The sequence below is a fragment of the Bufo gargarizans genome, chromosome 11 (genome assembly GCF_014858855.1).
Source record: "Bufo gargarizans isolate SCDJY-AF-19 chromosome 11, ASM1485885v1, whole genome shotgun sequence".
In the NCBI taxonomy this organism is placed as follows: Eukaryota; Metazoa; Chordata; class Amphibia; order Anura; family Bufonidae; genus Bufo; species Bufo gargarizans.
The window spans coordinates 24,282,460-24,307,347 of record NC_058090.1 but is presented as its reverse complement, the minus strand read 5'-3'; the positions used below and the strand labels follow the sequence as shown (position 1 = coordinate 24,307,347).

Genomic DNA, 24,888 nt, shown 5'->3' with positions numbered 1-24,888 from the left:
ATTCTTGTACATAGGAGCAGTATTATAGTAGTTATATTCTTGTACATAGGAGCAGTATTATAGCAGTTATATTCTTGTACATAGGAGCAGTATTATAGTAGTTATATTCTTGTACATAGGAGCAGTATTATAGTAGTTATATTCTTGTACATAGGAGCAGTATTATAGTAGTTAGATTCTTGTACAGTATTATTTTTTTTTACATAACATATGTTGCTGTACAAAGGCCGCAGTATTGTATTTATATTTTTGTACATTGATGTACAGTATAGGTGTACGATATTTCATGAGATCGAGTCAAACATATCCCTGCATCTGAGCTGAACAGTCTCCAGAGACATCTGCGATCACTCGCGTAGCTGAGACTCCTCTGCAATATTTGGCATAACACATATATGATTTGCAGGAGGCAGAATACCTGCAGTGTGTACGTATCAGAGCTACAGTCAGTTATGGAAGGTAAAAATAACATGATGCATGGCATTACTTTTTCCACTTGTGTCTGGCGATCCTTGTACTTTTTGGGCCCCTGTGTAGTAAATAATAGAGAGAACGGCTTTGTTTATTGCTGGACAGCGTCCATTACACGGCCTGGCCTCCTGCCTCCTGATGTGTTCATCATCTAAGGAAGGGTTTGGCAACGTCCTAATTTACTGTTTAAATTTTTCATTGTTTCCAAGATTGTTGTCAGTGAATAAAATATTCAGATTTATCGTATCTGGTTGATAACCCGTAGAGAAGGAGTATTTTGCACAGCTGAGTGTTTGTTACAGTTGTAACCAACTTTTTGCGAGTTAAACCCCAATCTCTAACCACTTCACCAGCAGATATTACTCTATCAGTACTGTTACTTATTGCCCAAGTAAAACTCTTATCGTGTCTTTATGATACTGCAATACCATGCCTTGATAATACTGCTATATGTACTGGGCGTGCCTCTGTTTACCTAGAGACTACTGGTGCACCGTGGAGCCCAAAAACATGTTCTTCCAGGTCTTGGCCAGTTTTGCAGTTCCCTTTCCTTACACGGGCACAGTATTATGGGCATGTAGGCGTCTTTGGCTCCTGGGGGTAAAGCAAATAAGGCAATGAAGGAAATTTACCAAAACTGCCATTTCATACTGCATTGTTTGGTGACGTCAATGCGGCAAATTTATTAAGAAGCGCATTAATATGTAAGTGGCTTAGGTTAACCCTTGAATGGATTGACTTTCTGTCAAGTTTCAAGATGGGGGAGAGAAGAACTATAGTTCTATCCTAAGGCATCCTTGGTTGGTAGGCAGGTCCTACTTGATCTGCACGGTGGTCAGCAGGACCTAACCGCCCTTCCTGGTTATGTCCGCCTGGCCCGCCATCTACCCTGACATTGTGGTGAGGCCGAAAGTAACCAGCCATGCCAGCCCTGAGGGGAGCAGTATCTTCTGTCCTCTCTGGATGGTTAAGGCTATACATGTCTATCAGCAGAAGACCACCACCGCCATAAGTGATGACCCATCCGGAAAGACCTCCAGCGGTATGACCGACCAACCGTAAGTTCCCAACCTCCATTTCCGCTTTCATTAGCCTGTTATGATGACCGCATTGCCATATGTAATGTCCTTGAACAGTTCCTAGGGTGGCCATCTTTGGGGGCATGGCTTAAAGGGGTTGTCTCATCATGGACTTTGGGGGCATATTGCCAGGATATGCCCCCATTGTCTGATAGGTGCGGGTCCCACCTCTGCAGTAAATGCTGCGTCAGCCTTGTGTGAACAGTGTCATGAATGAGCGCTAATGGAGAAGCAAGCAACCGCAAAAGCCAGAAAAATCCCTTCCCTCCACCCATTCCACCAATGCCCCTGAACTGTGTGGACTTATGCAGGGGCCCAGTTTGCCCTGGTTTGTCATACTGGTTTGTTCTGTAAAACCAATAGTAGACAATGGTTTCTGGAGTTATATCTCAGGTTGTATGGCAGCTAGCATAGAGATGGTCTTGTTATAAAGTAGTTAATTTTTTTTAAAGAGACGTTGTCCCTGATGGTTCAGAGGAAGTTCACCAGTTGTGTATGATGTCTGTCCTATATATTACCCGTCATCTGGTGTCTGATCCGTAAATGGGGTTGTGTTCGGAGCCGAGCACCAATCAGAGATGTGTTTGCAGGCTGATGACTAATCAGATGTCCAGGCTCAGTCATGGGGAGGAGACAGCAAGAGGCAATTAAAGGGATATTCCTATCTCAGACAATGAGGGCGAATCGCTAGGATATGTCCCCATTGTCTGATAGGTGCAGGTCCCGCACCTACACTGAGAACAGAGCGGGGAAGGTTGTGGAGGGAGCACTGCGCATGTGCAGCCGTCCTCCATTCATTTCTATGGGACCACTATTTCCATCGGCCCCAAAGAAATAAATGGGGGCAGTGGGTGTGCAACTGTGGTGCGCTCCCATTAACTTCTATGGGGAGAACACTTGGCGGTGGCCGGACCCCGGAAAACCCAGGGTCTTCCAGCCACCACCTTCCCTGCTCCGTTCTCGGTGTAGGTGCGGGTCCCAGAGACCTATCCTAGTGATATGCGGTCATTGTCTGCGGTGGGAGTACCCCTTTAAGGGGAAGATGAGAGTTGGAAGTTGGGATGACAGAGCGTCGTCTGCCCTCCATGGCGGGGCCCTGACAAGAGAGCCCTGAGCCACATCTTGTTTAGTGTGAGTTGTCAGAGACTGTGGCCGAGTGCCCTCAGGTGAGATTTATAACCACAGGGCGGTGTGCCTCAGTGAGAGACTGAAACCATCAAGCTGTTTACCTGATGGACCGTTCAGCCGCCCATAGTAACCGCCAACTTATAACTGTACCAATGGTGACTGGAACCGCTAAGCACTGCGCCCCCTGCTGGAGTAAAGTCAGGATGTAAGTGTCCGCGTCCCATTGCTGCGCCATCCTCAAGTGGGGTCCCAGAGTAGGGTCAAGGGTCACACACCTAAATCAGTGGCTGTTAAAGTCCTCTTCATCCACTGTTATAGGACTTCTCAAAATATTAGGAGTTCTCAGCTATTTCTGGAAGTCCCATAGTGAATGGCGGGCGGCTTGCTCTCTGTTTTCTTCGGGAGCCCCATCCTGTCGATATGCCATAAATGCACCAGATCCCAAAAAAAACAAAAAAACTTTAAATAAGATTACTTATGAAATAACCCGACCTCCAGGCCCATTTTGTGCTCAAATTTGAGACTCTGCAGTTTTTAACGTTTACAACCTTTACCATTGCTTCCCAGGACTGTATTATGACGGCTGACAGTACCTTCCACTAGGGGGAGCTCCTGCTCACACCTGTCCCAAGCCACATGCAGTGAGCGCCTCCTAGTGGTGACTTCAAGCAGTGAGAAGTATGATTTATCCCCTATGCAGTTATTTTATGACACTTGCACAATGGCCGTCATGGATTTACTGGCACCTCTGAGGAGACCTTTTAAGTTGTGATCATTTGTATTTTTTTGCTGCTTCTTGTCCACGATTGTTCTGATTCCCGACCTTGTGGCGGCTGCAAAGCATCATGGGATGTAAAACTACTCCTAACCATCTTGCAAAATCGGTTGTCACAGCCCCGCCCCCTTTACCAGCCTGTAGGAAGGCTAATTTGACTTCTTAGCAAATTACTAAAGGATGGTCCCAGGTGGTGAAGGTTAGAAATTAGGCAGAGCCATTACCCACATGGGCGAGAGACCCCGACCATATAACGCCCAGGGTGTGAGGAAACGCAGGGTCCACTTCTAGGGACGTTCTCCACTTCATTAGGTTTGCAGACACCCCATCGAAACTGGCGCCGTGCCTCGAGCATTTCACTCTGGGTCCAGATGTAGCAGAGCTGAGTCAGTGCAATGGCTCACTTGTGTTCCTGACTTTTACATTCTACTTCTCAGTGACGGGTTCAGCTCTGCTACATCACTAGATGAAATCCTCTGTGGAGTAACCTGAAGTCTGTACCTGCAGGCGTTCATTACATTCCGATACGGGCGAGCGGGGAGAACAATGCTGGGCAGGAAGATGGGATTGTGTATGAAATTTTAGCCATTTCCTTCCTTTTCTTTAGAAAATAGAGAATAACAAAAAGACAAACACGACACAAACACCGTAACCATGGAAAAACGCCGCGTGCAAATACCCAAGTACCCCCCCCCCCCTCCCCAATTTATTTACATCTTGGTTCCCTCCTCTGCATGACCCGGCACATTGCCTCTTAAGGGTCGAGGAAAGCTTGGCCGACAACTCGCGTAGGGAGACCGGTCGTGCACAGATAGTTGTCAGACCCGGTTCCTGGTGTCAGAGGTCCCTTAACCCCCTCCACAAGAAGACGCCAGTATTATACATGGCACTTGGCAGATGGGGGTCCTGTTAGAATCTACATTGGGCGCAGGAGCTTTAGGCTACATCTGTGAAACTCTAAATACATCCACTAGAGAGTCGCAGCATAAGCGGTGTCAGTGTGTCAGTGGCATCCGTCAGAATTGTGAATGCTGCTCTGGAGTAGAATACAGGATGTCACTCATGATCAGTACAGGATAAGTAATGTATGTACACAGTGACTGCACCAGCAGAATAGTGAGTGCAGCTCTGGAGTATAATACAGGATGTAACTCAGGATCAGTACAGGATAAGTAATGTATGTACACAGTGACTGCACCAGCAGAATAGTGAGTGCAGCTCTGGGGTATAATACAGGATGTAACTCAGGATCAGTACAGGATAAGTAATGTATGTACACAGTGACCGCACCAGCAGAATAGTGAGTGCTGCTCTGGAGTATAATACAGGATATAACTCGGGATCAGTACAGGACAAGTAATGTATGTACACAGTGACTGCACCAGCAGAATAGTGAGTGCTGCTCTGGAGTATAATACAGGATATAACTCGGGATCAGTACAGGATAAGTAATGTATGTACACAGTGACCGCACCAGCAGAATAGTGCGTGCAGCTCTGGAGTATAATACAAGTCTAAGGCCTCTTTCACACAAGCGATACGGATTAGGTCCGGATGCGTTCAGTGAAAATCGCACCATTTTGCAAGCAAGTTCAGTCAGTTTTGTTTGTGATTGCGTTCAGTTTTTTCCGCACGGGTGCAATGCGTTTTGATGCGTTTTTCACGCGAGTGATAAAAAACACGGAAGGTTTACAAACATCATCTCTTGGCAACCATCAGTGAAAAACGCATCTGCACTTGCTTCCGGATGTAATGTGTTTTACAATAACACTCCATTCACTTCTATGGGGCCAAGGCTGCGTGAATATACAGAATATAGAACATGCTGCGATTTTCACGCAACACAGAACTGATGTGTGAAAAATAACACTCATGTACACATGGAAATAAATGGGTCAGGATTCAGTGCGGGTGCTATGCGTTCACGTCACGTAGTGCACCAGCGCAGAAAACTCGCCCGTGTGAAAGGGGCCTAACTCAGAGTGAGTGCAGGATAAATAGTGAGTGCAGCTCTGGAGTATAATACAGGATGTAACTCAGGATCAGTACAGGATAAGTAATGTATGTACACAGTGACTGCACCAGCAGAATAGTGAGTGCAGCTCTGGAGTATAATACAGGATGTAACTCAGGATCAGTACAGGATAAGTAATGTATGTACACAGTGACTGCACCAGCAGAATAGTGAGTGCGGCTCTGGAGTATAATACAGGATGTAACTCAGGATCAGTACAGGATAAGTAATGTATGTACACAGTGACTGCACCAGCAGAATAGTGAGTGCAGCTCTGGAGTATAATACAGGATGTAACTCAGGATCAGTACAGGATAAGTAATGTAATGTATGTACACAGTGACTGCCACCAGCAGAATAGTGAGTGCAGCTCTGGAGTATAATACAGGATGTAACTAAATGATTTTCCTATTTCATGACGTAAAGTCATAGTTTTATTAAAGACACGGAGGCGAGTATTGCTATCTCCTTCTTTACTTTCCACCAATAGCAGCAAAGAAGAAATTTACATAATCATAACAGTAAAGGACCCTCCCCTGATAGATCCTATAATAAGCAGTGTCCTCTTCATCAACTTCCTCTTTCTTGACAACCGCGACACCAACTGCAACCGCAACATGAACCGGAACTGGAACCGGAACTGGAACCGGAACTGGACCCGAGAACTGCAACCAACGGGATCCACGAACAGCAGAATCAGGCCAACCGGGCTAACACCTCAGGAAACCTGGAACCATGGAACAGACCACACACCGTGGAGAATTCAGCCTGAAACAGAGCAAACAATATAGCCAGTGTAAGAAACGGGTCAGGTAATGAACGAAAAACGACCCTGGAAACAGAAGCACACAGCCAGGTCGGTGAAAAACAGAGGACAATAAATAATAACATGATATACATCAATATATATAAATATCAACTAAAGACAATGTAAACAGTCCAACAATAACACCCCACAAAAAAGGGCGGGCAGAAGAAATATCCAGGGCGGGCAATACTCGCCTCCGTGTCTTTAATAAAACTATGACTTTACGTCATGAAATAGGAAAATCATTTAGTTTTACATCAAGACACGGAGGCTCATATTGCAAGTTCAAAGTTGACCAATAATGGAGGAGAACACATGAGGAGGCGGCCGGAAATAAAATTCCCGAAATGTGGAGGCCCTAGACCAATCCGCCAAACGCAAAATGTCCTCCAACCGAGCCCCCGAAACCGCCAGGGCAGTGGCAGCCGCGCCCCTGGCCGAATGAGCGGTAAAGACCGTTGTATCAATCCCAGCCAGGGACATGATCCACTTCATCCATCGCGCCAAAGTGGGGCTGGACACAGGGCCAAACGGATGGCGAATAGAGAGGAACAACTGTGGAACGGCCACAGAACGGTGAGCACGAGTGCGCAACTCATATTCCCGCAAGCAAGCCACAGGACATAGCGCCGGGGAAGACGGGAAACAGGGATAAGAGACAGACCGAATATTGGTCTTGGTGCGCCACGTAATGTTAAAGGTGACGCCCTCAGGAGAAAAGGACCGAGCATCATGGTCCAGAGCCCTGACGTCAGAAACCCGCTTACAGGAAATAAGGCAAAAGAGGGTCACCAACTTGGCCGAAAGCTGACGGAGGGAAAGAGACGCGTTCTCCGGCCACGCCGTGAGGAAAGAGAGGACCAGAGAAACATCCCAAGTGGTAGTGAAGCGCGGCCGAGGAGGCCGAGCCAAACGAGATCCACGCAGCAAGCGCGACACCAAAGGGTGCTGACCCGCCGGAACACCCTCAAAACCCAGGTGGGTGGAAGAAATTGCCGAACGGAACAGATTAATGGTCCGATACGCCTTTCCCGCCTCAAAAAGAGACGTAAGGAACTGCAATAAATGGGTCACAGGCGCCGAAACGGGATCAAGGTTCCGTTCCACGCACCAGTTAACCCAAGATCGCCAAGCTGCCCGGTAAGATTTTCGGGTGCCGGGAGCCCAAGCGTTATCCAGGAGGCGTCTAGTCGCCTCCGAAACTCCCAAGACCTCTCCGGGAGACCCGAGATCCGGCACGCCAGAAGCTGAAGGGATCCGTCGACCAGTAGGGGGTGGGGCACGCCCAGAGGGCCCTGGAGGAGATCCGTCCGACCCGGGAGGAGGAGAGGTACATCCACCAGGAGTTCCAGGAGCATCGGGTACCAGGCCTGAGTCCCCCAGAAGGGGACCACCACTACCAACTCCGCCATCTGACGGCGAGTCTGAAGCAGCATCCTCGGGATCATGGCAAAGGGTGGAAACGCATAGTGCAGAGCCGAAGTCCAGTCCTGGAGAAACGCATCCACCGCCTCCGCTTCCGGATCCGGGCGCCAGCTGAAGAACCTGGGAAGGTGGGTATTGAGCCGCGACGCAAAGAGGTCTATGGTGCAAGGGCCCCAGATGGCCGAAATCGAGCAGAACGTCTCTGGAGCGAGCCTCCAGTCGCTGCCGTCCGTGAAGTACCGGGAACTCCAATCCGCTCTGTAGTTGTGAAGACCCGGGAGATATTCCGCCTGCACCATGAGGTCCCTGGAGAGACAGTAGGACCAGAATTCCTTCGCGAGGCGAGCCAAAGTAGCCGACTGAGTGCCGCCCAGGTGATTGACATAGCGGACCGCCGACACATTGTCCATGCGCAAACGGATACACGCATGGGCCATGCCATTGGAGAAACTCCGGATTGCGAACGAGCCCGCCAGAAGCTCCAACGCGTTGATGTGAAGACGGCTCTCTTCCTCTGACCATCGACCACCCGTGGAAATGCCTTGGCAGTGGGCACCCCAGCCCTTGAGACTCGCGTCCGATTCTACCACGAAATCCGGTTGGAAACCGAAGATCGCTCTGCCGTTCCACGCCTCCAAGTTCTCTATCCACCACCGGAGCTCCTCCCGAGCCTCCTGATCCATGACCACCAGATCCGCAAAGGTGGCACCGGCCCGAAGATGGGCGATCTTCAGTCGTTGTAGAGCCCGATAGTAGAGAGGCGCCGGGAACACAGCTTGGATCGAAGATGCCAACAGGCCAATGATGCGGGCCAGATGGCGCAGCGACAGGGAGGTAGCCGCGAGAGCGTGTCTCAACTCCTTGCGGATCGCCCGCAATTTCGCCATCGGGAGGCTGAGGGACTCCGAAACCGAGTCCACTGTAAAGCCCAGGAACTCCATCTGACGAGATGGCGTGAGGATCGACTTCTCGGGGTTCAGCAGGAAACCCAGGTCTGTCAAGAGTTGTGAGGTCCACTGAAGGTGTTGCAGCAGCGTCGACTGACATTGATGCATAACGAGGATGTCGTCCAGATAGACGATTAGACGCACACCCCGACACCGCAGCCAGGCCATGACCGGACGCAACAGTTTGGTAAAGCACCAAGGCGCTGACGACAGGCCGAACGGGAGGCACGTGAAACGCCACACTTCGTCCCCCCAACGGAAACGCAGGAGATCTCTGGATGCCGCGGCAATCGGGACCGTCAGGTACGCATCCTTGAGGTCCAATTTTACCATCCAGTCCCCTGGAACTAATAAGTCCCGCAGGAGGTGGATCCCCTCCATTTTGAAATGGCGATATCGCACCACAGAGTTCAGGGTGCGGAGATTTATCACAGGACGCATCTGGCCACCCTTTTTCTGGACCAGAAATATGCTGCTGAGGACACCCCCGGAGGTAGGGGGAGCCCTCTCTATCGCCCTCTTTTGGAAAAGGGACCGGAGCTCGATGTCTACGAGTTCCCTGTGTGGTTGGGCCAGACCCAGTGGCGGGGGAGGAAGGATGAGCCCTGGGGAGCCTGTGAGCTCTATGTGAAACCCCCTCACCGTAGTCAGTACCCATGGGTCTGACGTAACCGTGGACCAAACATGGGAAAAATGACGGAGTCTGCCCCCGACACAAGTATCCAAAGAAATCCCCACTGGGGATAGACTTACCAAAGGATTTGCGAGGGTTCTGGTTTCCTCGAAACGACCTTGATCGCCATTGGCCGCCTCTGGCCGGGAAAAATGGAGGAGGAGGGCTTCTCTGCTCCTGGAAGGGTCGTCCTTGTGAATAGGAGCCTCTGCCCGAACTGCGGGCTTGGAATGCTGAACGGCCGGACAGACGGCCCCTACCACTGCCGGCCCTGGTGGAGACCCGACCCCGGAACACCCTACGCATGGAGGATTGGGCCTTGTCCAGCGCCGTAAATGCCCCCACATATCTACCGAGGTCCTTGATAAAGGAGTCCCCGAAAAGTAGACCATTAGCGTCCTTTCCTGCCTCGGTAAGAGCCAGATTAGCCAGTTTCGGGTCGATCTTAAAAAGTATGGCCTTGCGCCGTTCAATGGCCAGGGATGAGTTAGAGCTGCCCGCGATACAGATGGCTCTCTGTATCCACCCGGAAAGCTCCTCCGGGTCTATTGGAGAGCCGTCAATTCTGGCCGATTCGGCCATTTCAAAAATTTTGGCCAGAGGACCAAAGATGTCTAGGAGCTTGTCCTGGCAACTCCTAAGCGCTGAATCTAACCCTTTACGGGGATTCCAGCCGGTTTTGGCCAGGAACTGAGTCATCTTCGGATCCACCGAAGGCGTCTCACAGACCTTGCTAGGTACTAAGGGTCTGGGACATTCGGACCTAAGTTTACTGCGCGCCTCCTTACTGAGAGGACGACGCACCCAGTGCTCCAGATAGGTGCTCACGTGGGCCGTTGGCAGCCATTCTGATGACCTGGGGTGGTGAAGGGCATCAGGGTCAAACAAGGGGTTGCCCGAGGGATCCACCAGGGAAGGAGCCGCACTAGGGGCGGTGGCGGCAGGAGCCGCAGACCCAGAGGTGGAAGGCACGGGGTCAGTAGTGCCAGGGATGTCATAATCCATCTCCTCCCCAGAGTGGCCGCTCGCCTCCGCGTTAGCCTCCGCATCAGAATCCAACTCTGATTCTATATCACTGATTAGTGCTCTAGCACTTTTCCATGTACGCGCCCTTTCTGCCTGGCGCGGCAAGGCTCTTTTGCGCGATCTATGCGCGCTATCAATGGTGGCTGAGATCACACCGGTCTGTCTCTCCTGTACATGAGGAGTCTCACCAGCGGCAGGCTGCGGATGAGTCACAGGCGTCAGACTAGAAGGGCCAGGAGCATGGGCAGATAAGGCCTGGGCAATTGTTTGGGAAATCATGGATGACATGGATCCCATGGCCTCAATGATTGCGCTGGATACAGAGCGCTGTAATTCTAGGGCCTGCATGCTTGTATCAGACCTTCCAGGGTCCCCAGATGGTGGTGGGGTAGGCCCGGATGGGGATCGGTCAGAAGACATATTAGAGGTCTAAGGTGATACCAATAATAACAATAGGGCACCCTGTGAACCTAAGGGGAACTTAATTAGGGCAAGGGGAAAACTAACCAACCAAAACTACTAGACGAGGGGTTAGTCACCCCAGGAGCCGCAGAGAGAAGGAAGCGCTGCCGTCCGGTGCCGAAGCGAAGCCGAAATCCCGCGAGAGTACGCGCAGGGTATCCACAAAATGGCCGCCGAGATCTCGCGAGATCTCGCGGCCGCGGGAAAGCAAATCGGGACGTGCGCCGGAGCGACTGCGATGCCGTGGAGCGCAGCGAGAGGTAAGGGGGACAATACCAGGGCCTGGGAACGCTTCCGGACGCAGGACCCGGCCACAGGCAAAGCGGAGCAACAATGGGGGAAGCGCCAGTCACGAAATCACAGCCGGAGGAACCGGCACCCCACGATAGGGGAGAAATAAAGGATGGGTAGAAAGGAGGGGGGGGGGACCCCCCAAGGAGGTAAAGAGGGCCCAGAAGAAACCAAAAGGATACAAAGGCCCCAAGACTATAAAATAAGGACAGGGGATAAGAATCCCAATAAGCAAAAACGCATACAATATGGAATCCTGAGCGAACTAAAGCTCAGAAAATCAATCCTATAACCACAGCAAACAAGTAAAAAGCCTATAGCAAAATAGAGGTTACTTATCTTGGTGGAGCAGCAAAGAAAGAGGAAGTTGATGAAGAGGACACTGCTTATTATAGGATCTATCAGGGGAGGGTCCTTTACTGTTATGATTATGTAAATTTCTTCTTTGCTGCTATTGGTGGAAAGTAAAGAAGGAGATAGCAATATGAGCCTCCGTGTCTGGCTGTAAAACTCAGGATCAGTACAGGATAAGTAATGTATGTACACAGTGACTGCACCAGCAGAATAGTGAGTGCAGCTCTGGAGTATAATACAGGATGTAACTCAGGATCAGTACAGGATAAGTAATGTATGTACACAGTGACTCCACCAGCAGAATAGTGAGTGCAGCTCTGGAGTATAATACAGGATGTAACTCAGGATCAGTACAGGATAAGTAATGTATGTACACAGTGACTCCACCAGCAGAATAGTGAGTGCAGCTCTGGAGTATAATACAGGATGTAACTCAGGATCAGTACAGGATAAGTAATGTATGTACACAGTGACTGCACCAGCAGAATAGTGAGTGCAGCTCTGGAGTATAATACAGGATGTAACTCAGGATCAGTACAGGATAAGTAATGTATGTACACAGTGACTGCACCAGCAGAATAGTGAGTGCAGCTCTGGAGTATAATACAGGATGTAACTCAGGATCAGGACAGGATAAGTAATGTATGTACACAGTGACTGCACCAGCAGAATAGTGAGTGCAGCTCTGGAGTATAATACAGGATGTAACTCAGGATCAGTACAGGATAAGTAATGTATGTACACAGTGACTGCACCAGCAGAATAGTGAGTGCAGCTCTGGAGTATAATACAGGATGTAACTCAGGATCAGGACAGGATAAGTAATGTATGTACACAGTGACTGCACCAGCAGAATAGTGAGTGCAGCTCTGGAGTATAATACAGGATGTAACTCAGGATCAGTACAGGATAAGTAATGTATGTACACAGTGACTCCACCAGCAGAATAGTGAGTGCAGCTCTGGAGTATAATACAGGATGTAACTCAGGATCAGTACAGGATAAGTAATGTATGTACACAGTGACTTCACCAGCAGAATAGTGAGTGCAGCTCTGGAGTATAATACAGGATGTAACTCAGGATCAGTACAGGAGAAGTAATGGTAAAAAATATCTTTGGACCGTGTTAGCCGGTAAATTAAATATATAAAAATGAGGTTCTTTAGTGGTTGATACCATTTAATGGCTAACTAAAAAGATGGACATTCAGGCCTCTTTGTCAGGTGTCTTAACACAGTATCTGAAGATTCACATTATATACAGTTACTGCACTTTTTATGTAGATCTGGTTCCAAATCTGCTGCATAGAGAGAATGACAGTTTGACTGTAGCCACCTATAGGGGGAGCTTACTGCTTACACTGATCTCAATAAGGACACAGCATGCAGTGAGCTCCCCCTAGTGGTGGCTGCAAGCAGTTAGATTTGTATCATTTAACACTAGAGGGGAGATTTAGCAAACGGGTGTAAAGTAGAACTGGCGTAGCTGCCCACAGCAACCAATCAGATTCCACCTTTAATTTTTCAATGGAGCTCTGAAAAATGGAATCTTATTGGTTGCTTTGGGCAACTATGCCAGTTCTACTTTATCTTTTTTTATTGAATGTTTTGATAAACATTACATTATTCAATTTTCAATTTACAATTAAGGCAATCCACATATTAATTGCATAAGAGCTGAGCCTTTAGGAGTAATGGCAACGCCCCCATTGCTCCCAGAGGCTCATTTGCATATAATAAAACATCATATTTCTCAGTAATGCGGGCACATATGAACATGGGACCGACGCCGATGCCTTCAGCTGACGAGCGCACATGTAACAGGTGAGCCGGAGTCATAGGGACAAAACTGCTGACAGATGCCCTTTTAAATGTGTTGGCTGTGTCAAGAAATAGAAGCAGCGCCACTTCCATCCACAGGCGGTGTATGGTATTGCAGCCTTCAAGTCAGTCATGCTGCGATAACGGCTAGGGATGAGCGAATCTACTTCGGATGAGACATCCGAAGTCGATTCGCATAAAACTTTGTTCCAATACTGTACGGAGTGAGCGCTCCGCACCTTATTAGAATGTATTGGCTCCGATGAGCTGAAGTTATTACGTCAAGTCTTGCGAGTAATAACTTCATAAATTGATTTGTACTGTAAAGAAACACATTTCCCGATCTCGGGTTCGGTTCCCTAATAACCGCTATAGACGAGCTGTTCCGGGAAAGCGTGCTCCTTTTTATGTAATTCTTTATAATCCCTCAGTGTAGCTGGAAATGCAAAAATAGAAGTTCTATGGAATTAGCAATTAAGGGAAGTCTGGCGGCCTACCGGGCATCCTGCTGCCTCCTGCTGCCCGTCTTCCTGTGGGCACTGACTGCCAAGGAGGCCAATTTGCAGACGTTGAGCGATGGATGTTGCTTGGCCGCCACATGCACCTATCACTAGATGTGTTGGTTGTCAACAAGGTTAAGTAGTCAGAAGTTGTCAGACCAGTCCAGGTCACCCCAGTCTGTCATTGGCAGCACGGACTACGCGCCACCTGTAGCTAAAGTGGCGCAACACACTTAAAGGGTATGTACATCATAAAATAAAAAAAACTCAAAAAAAACTGCTAATTATCAGTTAACCCCTTTCTGCCCCTGACATACTATTACTATGCTGTATGAAAAAGGGAGAGGGTCGCCACCTGCCGTGTGCCCACCGTTCGCGGGTGCAGTCCACGATCACATGGGTCCACGATCTGCAAGATTCAGTCCGCACCGCAAACAAATAGAACCTGTTATATTTTTTCACTGTGCGGAGGCACGGACCGAGATCCCACGGCAGCGCTTCCATGGGCTTCCGCTCTGCACCGTATCTTGCGGATTGCGGACCCGTTCAAGTGAATGGATCTGCAGCCGTGGTACGGAGCACACCCGGCCGGTGCCCGTATATTGCGGACCCGCTGTTTGTGGCCGCGCACATTGCAGGAGCCCGCAGTGACAGATTTCCTGTACGTTCCTGGCGATATTAAACGTGCCTCCTGCTCTCGGAGAGCCCCTCGAAGAGTCCCGATTTACGGATCGGCTGCGGACACTTCTTGAGAATTTTTCCGGCTTCCCTGACTTTTATGAGAAACGTTCATGCGAAATGGATGAAAACCGCTGAAATTTACACTATAAATGAATGAGAAGTTTTACAGAATTTCCGTGACGTCCCGCAAGTGCATCTTAAAGGGATATCCTGGATCCATCTTGTTATGCCTTATGCCCAGGTTAGGGAATAACTACTTGAATAATATGGGCCTGACGCTGGGACCCTCGCCGATCTCATGAGAAGGCGGGCCCCGTCCCCCATGGGGACCCCTGAAATTAGCTGCGGGGAGAGCCTCATGTGCCATAGAGATGAATGGCGCTACGGTGCACATGCTCGGCCCACTGCTCCATTTCGGGGGCTCCTGTTCCCATCAGACCCTCACTGATCTAAGAGCTATCCCCTATCCTGTGGATGGAGGAAAAGTGGATGCAACCGGAATTCCCCTTTAATACAAAATATGTTCTTGAGATGCTCTACAAGACGTCAGATCGTTCTCCGAGGTCGGTGAGCGCTGTCTAAAAAAGGCCAGGGAGCGGAAATATCACAAGTTGTGGGGGTTATTGGCTCTCCTAAGGGAGACGAGCTGTGTATGCAGACTGTGGCAATGCTCCATGGGAAAATAATATGCAAATGAGATCCCCCCCCCCCCCCCTCACTTGTATTACACGGCTTGGATGGAGCCCGTTCACCTTGGAGCGATCCGGCTGGGGTAGGTAGTCTTACAGGCAATGCTCCATGGGAAAGATATGCAGATCAGGATGAAAGCAGACTCTCTAGTGCCCCCTATAGGTGCAACAAGCAACCTGTCACAATAGATGGATCTACAGACGTGGACAAAATTGTTGGTACCCTTTGGTCAATGAAAGAAAAAGTCACAATGGTCACAGAAATAACTTTAATCTGACAAAAGTAATAATAAATTAAAATTCTATAAATGTTAACCAATGAAAGTCAGACATTGTTTTTCAACCATGCTTCAACAGAATTATGTAAAAAAATAAACTCATGAAACAGGCATGGACAAAAATGATGGTACCCCTAACTTAATATTTTGTTGCGCAACCTTTTGAGGCAATCACTGCAATCAAACGCTTCCTGTAACTGTCAATGAGACATCTGCACCTCTCAGCAGGTATTTTGGCCCACTCCTCATGAGCAAACTGCTCCAGTTGTGTCCGGTTTGAAGGGTGCCTTTTCCAGACTGCATGTTTCAGCTCCTTCCAAAGATGCTCAATAGGATTGAGGTCAGGGCTCATAGAAGGCCACTTTAGAATAGTCCAATTTTTTCCTCTTAGCCATTCTTGGGTGTTTTTAGCGGTGTGTTTTGGGTCATTGTCCTGTTGCAAGACCCATGACCTGCGACTGAGACCAAGCTTTCTGACACTGGCTAGTACATTTCTCTCTAGAATTCCTTGATAGTCTTGAGATTTCATTGTACCCTGCACAGATTCAAGACACCCTGTGCCAGACGCAGCAAAGCAGCCCCAGAACATAACAGAGCCTCCTCCATGTTTCACAGTAGGGACAGTGTTCTTTTCTTGATATGCTTCATTTTTTCGTCTGTGAACATACAGCTGATGTGCCTTGGCAAAAACTTCGATTTTTGTCTCATCTGTCCACAGGACATTCTCCCAGAAGCTTTGTGGCTTGTCAACATGTAGTTTGGCATATTCCAGTCTTGCTTTTTTATGATTCGTTTTCAACAATGGTGTCCTCCTTGGTCGTCTCCCATGTAGTCCACTTTGGCTCAAACAACGACGGATGGTGCGATCTGACACTGATGTTCCTTGAGCATGAAGTTCACCTTGAATCTCTTTAGAAGTCTTTCTAGGCTCTTTTGTTACCATTCGGATTATCCGTCTCTTAGATTTGTCATCAATTTTCCTCCTGCGGCCACGTCCAGGGAGGTTGGCTACAGTCCCATGGATCTTAAACTTATGAATAATATGTGCAACTGTACTCACAGGAACATCTAGTTGCTTGGAGATGGTCTTATAGCCTTTACCTTTAACATGCTTGTCTATAATTTTCTTTCTGATCTCTTGAGACAGCTCTTTCCTTTGCTTCCTCTGGTCCATGTCGAGTGTGGTACACACCATATCACCAAACAACACAGTGATTACCTGGAGCCATATATATAGGCCCAATGGCTGATTACAAGGTTGTAGACACCTGTGATGCTAATTAGTGGACACACCTTGAATTAACATGTCCCTTTGGTCACATTATGTTCTGTGTTTTCTAGGGGTACCATCATTTTTGTCCATGCCTGTTTCATGAGTTTATTTTTTTACATAATTCTGTTGAAGCATGGTTGAAAAACAATGTCTGACTTTCATTGGTTAACATTTATAGAATTTTAATTTATTATTACTTTTGTCAGATTAAAGTTATTTCTGTGACCATTGTGACTTTTTCTTTCATTGACCAAAGGGTACCAACAATTTTGTCCACGTCTGTACACCTACAACCTTATGTGAAAAACCTAACTAGTTGTCTCCGAGATTCCTAACTTGTGACCTCCAAACAATTGAGTGGCAGGAAACGTATGCATTCCGGACTATGGATGTTACAGCCCTTTATACAAATATACAACTCGATCTTAGAAAGGGACCCCAACCTCAATGCAATTTCTGTTGGATAACCTACGATTCGTACTCGAGAACAACTACTTCATATACCATGGGACAACATAGCGCCAATGTGAAGGGACCGCGATGGGGACGAGAGTGGCGCCGTCATTCGCAAATCTATTTATGGGGGAATTTGAAAGCACTAACGTTGCCAACCGTCCCGTCTATAAAGATCATAGTGTGCACTTTAAAAGCTATATTGATGATATATTCATCATAGGGGACGGAGACGAAACATCCGCCAAATCCTTCAGCCAGTCCCTAAATTGCACCGACTGGGGCATCACGTTTAGCCCCAACTTCAGTAGAACAGAAATAGAATTTTTACACATCATCGTCTCCAGCCGGAACAAGACCATTTCCACAAAAACCGATTTCAAGCCCGTCGACACAAATGGCCATATCCGTTATTCCAGTTTCCATCATAAAAGAACGTACCCTACAGCCAATGCAAGCGCATAAGACGAAATTGCACCAACAAAAGTGACTTCATACAGCAAAGCCGGGTGATCAAAAAAGACTAGTCGATAAAGGCGACCCCACCGGGATTAAAAAAATGCCATAAAAAAGACTCTGCTATCATCACAGGAGGAAGGTCTAACGCAGGCATCCTCCAACTGCGGCCCTCCAGCGGTTGCAAAACTACAACTCCCAGCATGCCCGAACAGCCGACACTACATGTTTCAGCCTACAGCAGAGCATTGTGGGAGTTGTAGTTCTACAACAGCTGGAGGGCCGCAGGTTGAGGATGACTGGTCTTCATCACACAGTATAGACCCTCATACAAATACGTCAGAGAAACGCTGGCATAAACTGCTGCAGGATCCTCACCTGGCAAAATACCCTCACCCCCCCAAAAATCACACGAGGCGAGCCCCAACCGTTAGGAGCATCCTAGCCCCTAATAAACCAACACAACACCAAGGAAAACAGGCCCAATAGCATCACCCTGAAGAAACTGGGAGGTTCAGGTGCCAATCAAACAGATGGCTATGCTGCAAAATGGTTACCCATGAACAAACCTCTGTTACTTCGACACACACTGGCCTGACCTGTCCGATACAACACTTGACTTGCCAATCTGTGTGTGTTATATAGCTGACAGAATGCGGGTGCGGCCTGCAATCCGTGGGGCATTACATTGTCACGTGAATCGGCAAAGGTACCATATTCGACGCCACTATCAGAAGCATAGCCTCTCCAGACAATGCGCCACTACAATAGAGATAGAAAAACACCCCTTTAGGGTTACCTGCTTGGAGCATCTACCTGAAAGCCCTTAGAACCGATTCGATCACCTACAGAAACGAGAAGTCTTCTGGACTTATCACGACTCTGACGCCCCATGGTCTAAACGAGATGAAAGAAACGATTATATAATCGCCAGTATAAAACATCCACATATATATGATGCAGAATGCCCCCCACTGGGCAATGAGTCCCACCTATCCCCTTTATACTCTGAAGACGAGGATATAGGAATGCACGTACCTGCATACATAGACTGACATGGATGGATGCATACGGACAAGGGTCCAACTATAGACACATACCCTCTACTAACACCACCACAGCGGCGGATCCAGAGCCTGGTCTCGGGAGGGGCACTTCCAGATTATTTTCTGTCCGCCGCCACAAAACAATGGTGCTTATAGAACAGACTACACAGTGTAGCGGTATACTGTATATTGTGGGGCACAGTGTAGCGGTATACTGTATATTGTGGGGCACAGTGTAGAGGTTTACTGTATATTGTGTGGCACAGGGTAGAGGTATACTGTATATTGTGTGGCACAGTGTAGCGGTATACTGTATATTGTGTGGCACAGTGTAGCGGTATACTGTATATTGTGTGGCACAGTGTAGAGGTATACTGTATATTGTGTGGCACAGTGTAGCGGTATACTGTATATTGTGTGGCACAGTGTAGCGGTATACTGTATATTGTGTGGCACAGGGTAGAGGTATACTGTATATTGTGTGGCACAGTGTAGCGGTATACTGTATATTGTGTGGCACAGGGTAGAGGTATACTGTATATTGTGTGGCACAGGGTAGAGGTATACTGTATATTGTGTGGCACAGGGTAGAGGTATACTGTATATTGTGTGGCACAGGGTAGCGGTATACTGTATATTGTGTGGCACAGTGTAGAGGTATACTGTATATTGTGTGGCACAGTGTAGCGGTATACTGTATATTGTGTGGCACAGTGTAGCGGTATACTGTATATTGTGGGGCACAGTGTAGAGGTATACTGTATATTGTGGGGCACAGTGTAGAGGTATACTGTATATTGTGTGGGGCACAGTGTAGAGGTATACTGTATATTGTGGGGCACAGTGTAGAGGTATACTGTATATTGTGGGGCACAGTATAGAGGTATACTGTATATTGTGTTGCACAGTGTAGAGGTATACTGTATATTGTGGGGCACAGTGTAGCGGTATACTGTATATTGTGGGGCACAGTGTAGAGGTTTACTGTATATTGTGGGGCACAGTGTAGCGGTATACTGTATATTGTGGAGCACAGTGTAGAGGTATACTGTATATTGTGTGGTACAGTGTAGAGGCATACTGTATATTGTGGGGCACAGTGTAGCGGTATACTGTATATTGTGGGGCACAGTGTAGCGGTATACTGTATATTGTGGGGCACAGTGTAGCGGTATATTGTGTGGCACAGTGTAGAGGTATACTGTATATTGTGTGGCACAGTGTAGAGGTATACTGTATATTGTGTGGCACAGTGTAGTGGTATACTGTATATTGTGGGGCACAGTGTAGCGGTATACTGTATATTGTGTGGCACAGTGTAGAGGTATACTGTATATTGTGGGGCACAGTGTAGAGGTATACTGTATATTGTGTAGCACAGTGTAGAGGTATACTGTATATTGTGTGGTACAGTGTAGAGGCATACTGTATATTGTGGGGCACAGTGTAGCGGTATACTGTATATTGTGGGGCACAGTGTTGCGGTATACTGTATATTGTGGGTCACAGTGTTGCGGTATACTGTATATTGTGGGGCACAGTGTTGCGGTATACTGTATATTGTGCGGCACAGTGTAGAGGTATACTGTATATTGTGTAGCACGGTGTAGAGGTATACTGTATATTGTGGGGCATGGTGTAGAGGTATACTGTATATTGTGGGGCACGGTGTAGCGGTATACTGTATATTGTGGGGCACGGTGTAGCGGTATACTGTATATTGTGGGGTACGGTGTAGCGGTATACTGTATATTGTGTGGCACGGTGTAGCGGTATACTGTATATTGTGGGGCACGGTGTAGCGGTATACTGTATATTGTGGGGCACGGTGTAGCGGTATACTGTATATTGTGGGGCACGGTGTAGCGGTATACTGTATATTGTGGGGCACAGTGTAGAGGTATACTGTATATTGTGAGGCACAGTGTAGCGGTATACTGTATATTGTGGGGCACGGTGTAGCGGTATACTGTATATTGTGGGGCACGGTGTAGCGGTATACTGTATATTGTGGGGCACAGTGTAGGTGTACTGTATATTGTGGGGCACAGTGTAGCGGTATACTGTATATTGTGGGGCACGGTGTAGCGGTATACTGTATATTGTGGGCACGGTGTAGCGGTATACTGTATATTGTGGGGCACGGTGTAGAGGTATACTGTATATTGTGGGGCACGGTGTAGCGGTATACTGTATATTGTGGGGCACGGTGTAGCGGTATACTGTATATTGTGGGGCACGGTGTAGCGGTATACTGTATATTGTGGGGCACGGTGTAGAGGTATACTGTATATTGTGGGGCACGGTGTAGCGGTATACTGTATATTGTGGGGCACGGTGTAGCGGTATACTGTATATTGTGGGGCACGGTGTAGCGGTATACTGTATATTGTGGGGCACGGTGTAGAGGTATACTGTATATTGTGGGGCACGGTGTAGCGGTATACTGTATATTGTGGGGCACGGTGTAGCGGTATACTGTATATTGTGGGGCACGGTGTAGAGGTATACTGTATATTGTGGGGCACGGTGTAGCGGTATACTGTATATTGTGGGCACGGTGTAGCGGTATACTGTATATTGTGGGGCACGGTGTAGCGGTATACTGTATATTGTGGGGCACAGTGTAGAGGTATACTGTATATTGTGGGGCACAGTGTAGCGGTATACTGTATATTGTGGGGCACGGTGTAGCGGTATACTGTATATTGTGGGGCACGGTGTAGCGGTATACTGTATATTGTGGGCACAGTGTAGCGGTAGTACTGTAATTGTGGGGCACAGTGTAGCGGTATACTGTATATTGTGGGGCACGGTGTAGCGGTATACTGTATATTGTGGGGCACGGTGTAGCGGTATACTGTATATTGTGGGGCACGGTGTAGCGGTATACTGTATATTGTGGGGCACGGTGTAGCGGTATACTGTATATTGTGGGGCACGGGTGTAGCGGTATACTGTATATTGTGGGGCACGGTGTAGCGGTATACTGTATATTGTGGGGCACGGTGTAGAGGTATACTGTAGATTGTGGGGCACGGTGTAGCGGTATACTGTATATTGTGGGGCACGGTGTAGCGGTATACTGTCTATTGTGGGGCACGGTGTAGCGGCATACTGTCTATTGTGGGGCACGGTGTAGCGGCATACTGTCTATTGTGGGGCACGGTGTAGCGGCATACTGTCTATTGTGGGGCACGGTGTAGCGGCATACTGTCTATTGTGGGGCACGGTGTAGCGGCATACTGTCTATTGTGGGGCACGGTGTAGCGGCATACTGTATATTGTGGGGCACGGTGTAGCGGCATACTGTATATTGTGGGGCACGGTGTAGCGGCATACTGTATATTGTGGGGCACGGTGTAGCGGCATACTGTATATTGTGGGGCACGGTGTAGCGGCATACTGTATATTGTGGGCACGGTGTAGCGGCATACTGTATATTGTGGGGCACGGTGTAGCGGCATATTGTGGGGCACGGTGTAGCGGTATATTGTGGGGCACGGTGTAGCGGTATATTGTGGGGCACGGTGTAGCGGTATACTGTATATTGTGGGGCACGGTGTAGAGGTATACTGTATATTGTGGGGCACGGTGTAGAGGTATACTGTATATTGTGGGGCACGGTGTAGAGGTATACTGTATATTGTGGGGCACGGTGTAGAGGTATACTGTATATTGTGGGGCACGGTGTAGAGGTATACTGTATATTGTGGGGCACGGTGTAGCGGAAATATCAGAAGTTGTGGGGGGGGGGGGGGGGGTTATTGGCTCTCCTAAGGGAGACGAGCTGTGTATGGAGACTGTGGCAATGCTCCACGGGAAAATAATATGCAAATGAGACCCCCCCTCACTTATATTACACGGCTTGGATGGTGCCCGTTGACCTTGGAGTGATCCGGCTGGGGTAGGTAGTCTTACAGGCAATGCTCCATGGTAAAAATATGCAAATTAGCTCTCCTCCAGAAGGATGAAAGCGGACTCTCTAGTGCCCCCTATAGGTGCAACAAGCAACCTGTCACAATAGATGGATCTACACCTACAACCTTATGTGAAAAACCTAACTAGTTGTCTCCAAGGTTCCTAACTTGTGACCTCCAAACAATTGAGTGGCAGGAAACGTATGCATTCCGGACTATGGATGTTACAGCCCTTTATACAAATATACAACTCGATCTTAGAAAGGGACCCCAACCTCAAACCCCCACAAACCTACGATTCGTACTCGAGAACAACTACTTCATATACCGTGGGACAACATAGCGCCAATGTGAAGGGACCGCGATGGGGACGAGAGTGGCGCCGTCATTCACAAATCTATTTATGGGGGAATTACTATATATTGTGGGGCACAGTGTAGCGGTATACTGTATATTGTGGGGCACAGTGTAGCGGTATACTGTATATTGTGTGGGGCACAGTGTAGAGGTATACTGTATATTGTGGGGCACAGTGTAGCGGTATACTGTATAGTGTGGGGCACAGTGTAGAGGTATACTGTATATTGTGTGGCACAGTGTAGAGGTATACTGTATATTGTGGGGCACAGTGTAGAGGTATACTGTATAGTGTGGCACAGTGTAGAGGTATACTGTATATTGTGGGGCACAGTGTAGAGGTATACTGTATATTGTGTGGCACAGTGTAGAGGTATACTGTATATTGTGGGGCACAGTGTAGCGGTATACTGTATATTGTGGGGCACAGTGTAGCGGTATACTGTATATTGTGGGGCACAGTGTAGCGGTATATTGTGGGGCACAGTGTAGCGGTATACTGTATATTGTGGGGCACAGTGTAGCGGTATACTGTATATTGTGGGGCACAGTGTAGCGGTATACTGTATATTGTGGGGCACAGTGTATCGGTTTACTGTATATTGTGGGGCACAGTGTAGCGGTATACTGTATATTGTGGGGCACAGTGTAGCGGTATACTGTATATTGTGGGGCACAGTGTAGCGGTATACTGTATATTGTGGGGCACAGTGTAGCGGTATACTGTATATTGTGGGGCACAGTGTAGCGGTATACTGTATATTGTGGGGCACAGTGTAGCGGTTTACTGTATATTGTGGGGCACAGTGTAGCGGTTTACTGTATATTGTGGGGCACAGTGTAGCGGTTTACTGTATATTGTGGGGCACAGTGTAGCGGTTTACTGTATATTGTGGGGCACAGTGTAGCGGTTTACTGTATATTGTGGGGCACAGTGTAGCGGTTTACTGTATATTGTGGGGCACAGTGTAGCGGTTTACTGTATATTGTGGGGCACAGTGTAGCGGTTTACTGTATATTGTGGGGCACAGTGTAGCGGTATACTGTATATTGTGGGGCACAGTGTAGCGGTTTACTGTATATTGTGGGGCACAGTGTAGCGGTTTACTGTATATTGTGGGGCACAGTGTAGCGGTTTACTGTATATTGTGGGGCACAGTGTAGCGGTTTACTGTATATTGTGGGGCACAGTGTAGCGGTTTACTGTACATTGTGGGGCACAGTGTAGAGGTATACTATACAGTACAGACCAAAAGTTTGGACACACCTTCTCATTCAGAGTTTTCTTTATTTTCATGATTATGACAATTGTAGATTCACACTGAAGGCATCAAAACTATGAATTAACACATGTGGAATTATATACATAACAAAAGAGTGTGAAACAGAAAATATGTCATATTCTAGGTTCTTCAAAGTAGCCACCTTTTGCTTTGATTACTGCTTTGCACACTCTTGGCATTCTCTTGATGAGCTTCAAAAGGTAGTCACCTGAAATGGTCTTCCAACAGTCTTGAAGGAGTTCCCAGAGATGCTTAGCACTTGTTGGCCCTTTTGCCTTCACTCTGCGGTCCAGCTCACCCCAAACCATCTTGATTGGGTTCAGGTCCGGTGACTGTGGAGGCCAGGTCATCTGGCGCAGCACCCCATCACTCTACTTCAAGGTCAAATAGCCCTTACATGGCCTGGAGGTGTTTGGGGTCATTGTCCTGTTGAAAAAAAAATGATGGTCCAACTAAACGCAAACCGGATGGAATAGCATGCCGCTGCAAGATGCTGTGGTAGCCATGCTGGTTCAGTATGCCTTCAATTTGGAATAAATCCCCAACAGTGCCACCAGCAAAGCACCCCCACACCATCACACCTCCTCCTCCATGCTTCACGGTGGGAACCAGGCATGTAGAGTCCATGCGTTCACCTTTCCTGCATCGCACAAAGACACGGTGGTTGGAACCAAAGATC

General features: G+C 48.0%; 1 protein-coding gene across 2 annotated transcripts in view; it reads left to right on the top strand.

The window, feature by feature from the left end:
* The first annotated feature begins 1,354 nt into the window (after positions 1-1,354).
* LOC122921832 (B2 bradykinin receptor-like) overlaps positions 1,355-24,888 on the top strand; it is a 56,620-nt gene continuing 33,086 nt past the window's right edge. For both annotated transcript variants that reach the window (XM_044272093.1, XM_044272092.1), the window contains exon 1: positions 1,355-1,529. The gene's annotated coding sequence lies outside the window, so the exon portion shown is untranslated. The remainder of the gene's footprint in view (positions 1,530-24,888) is intronic.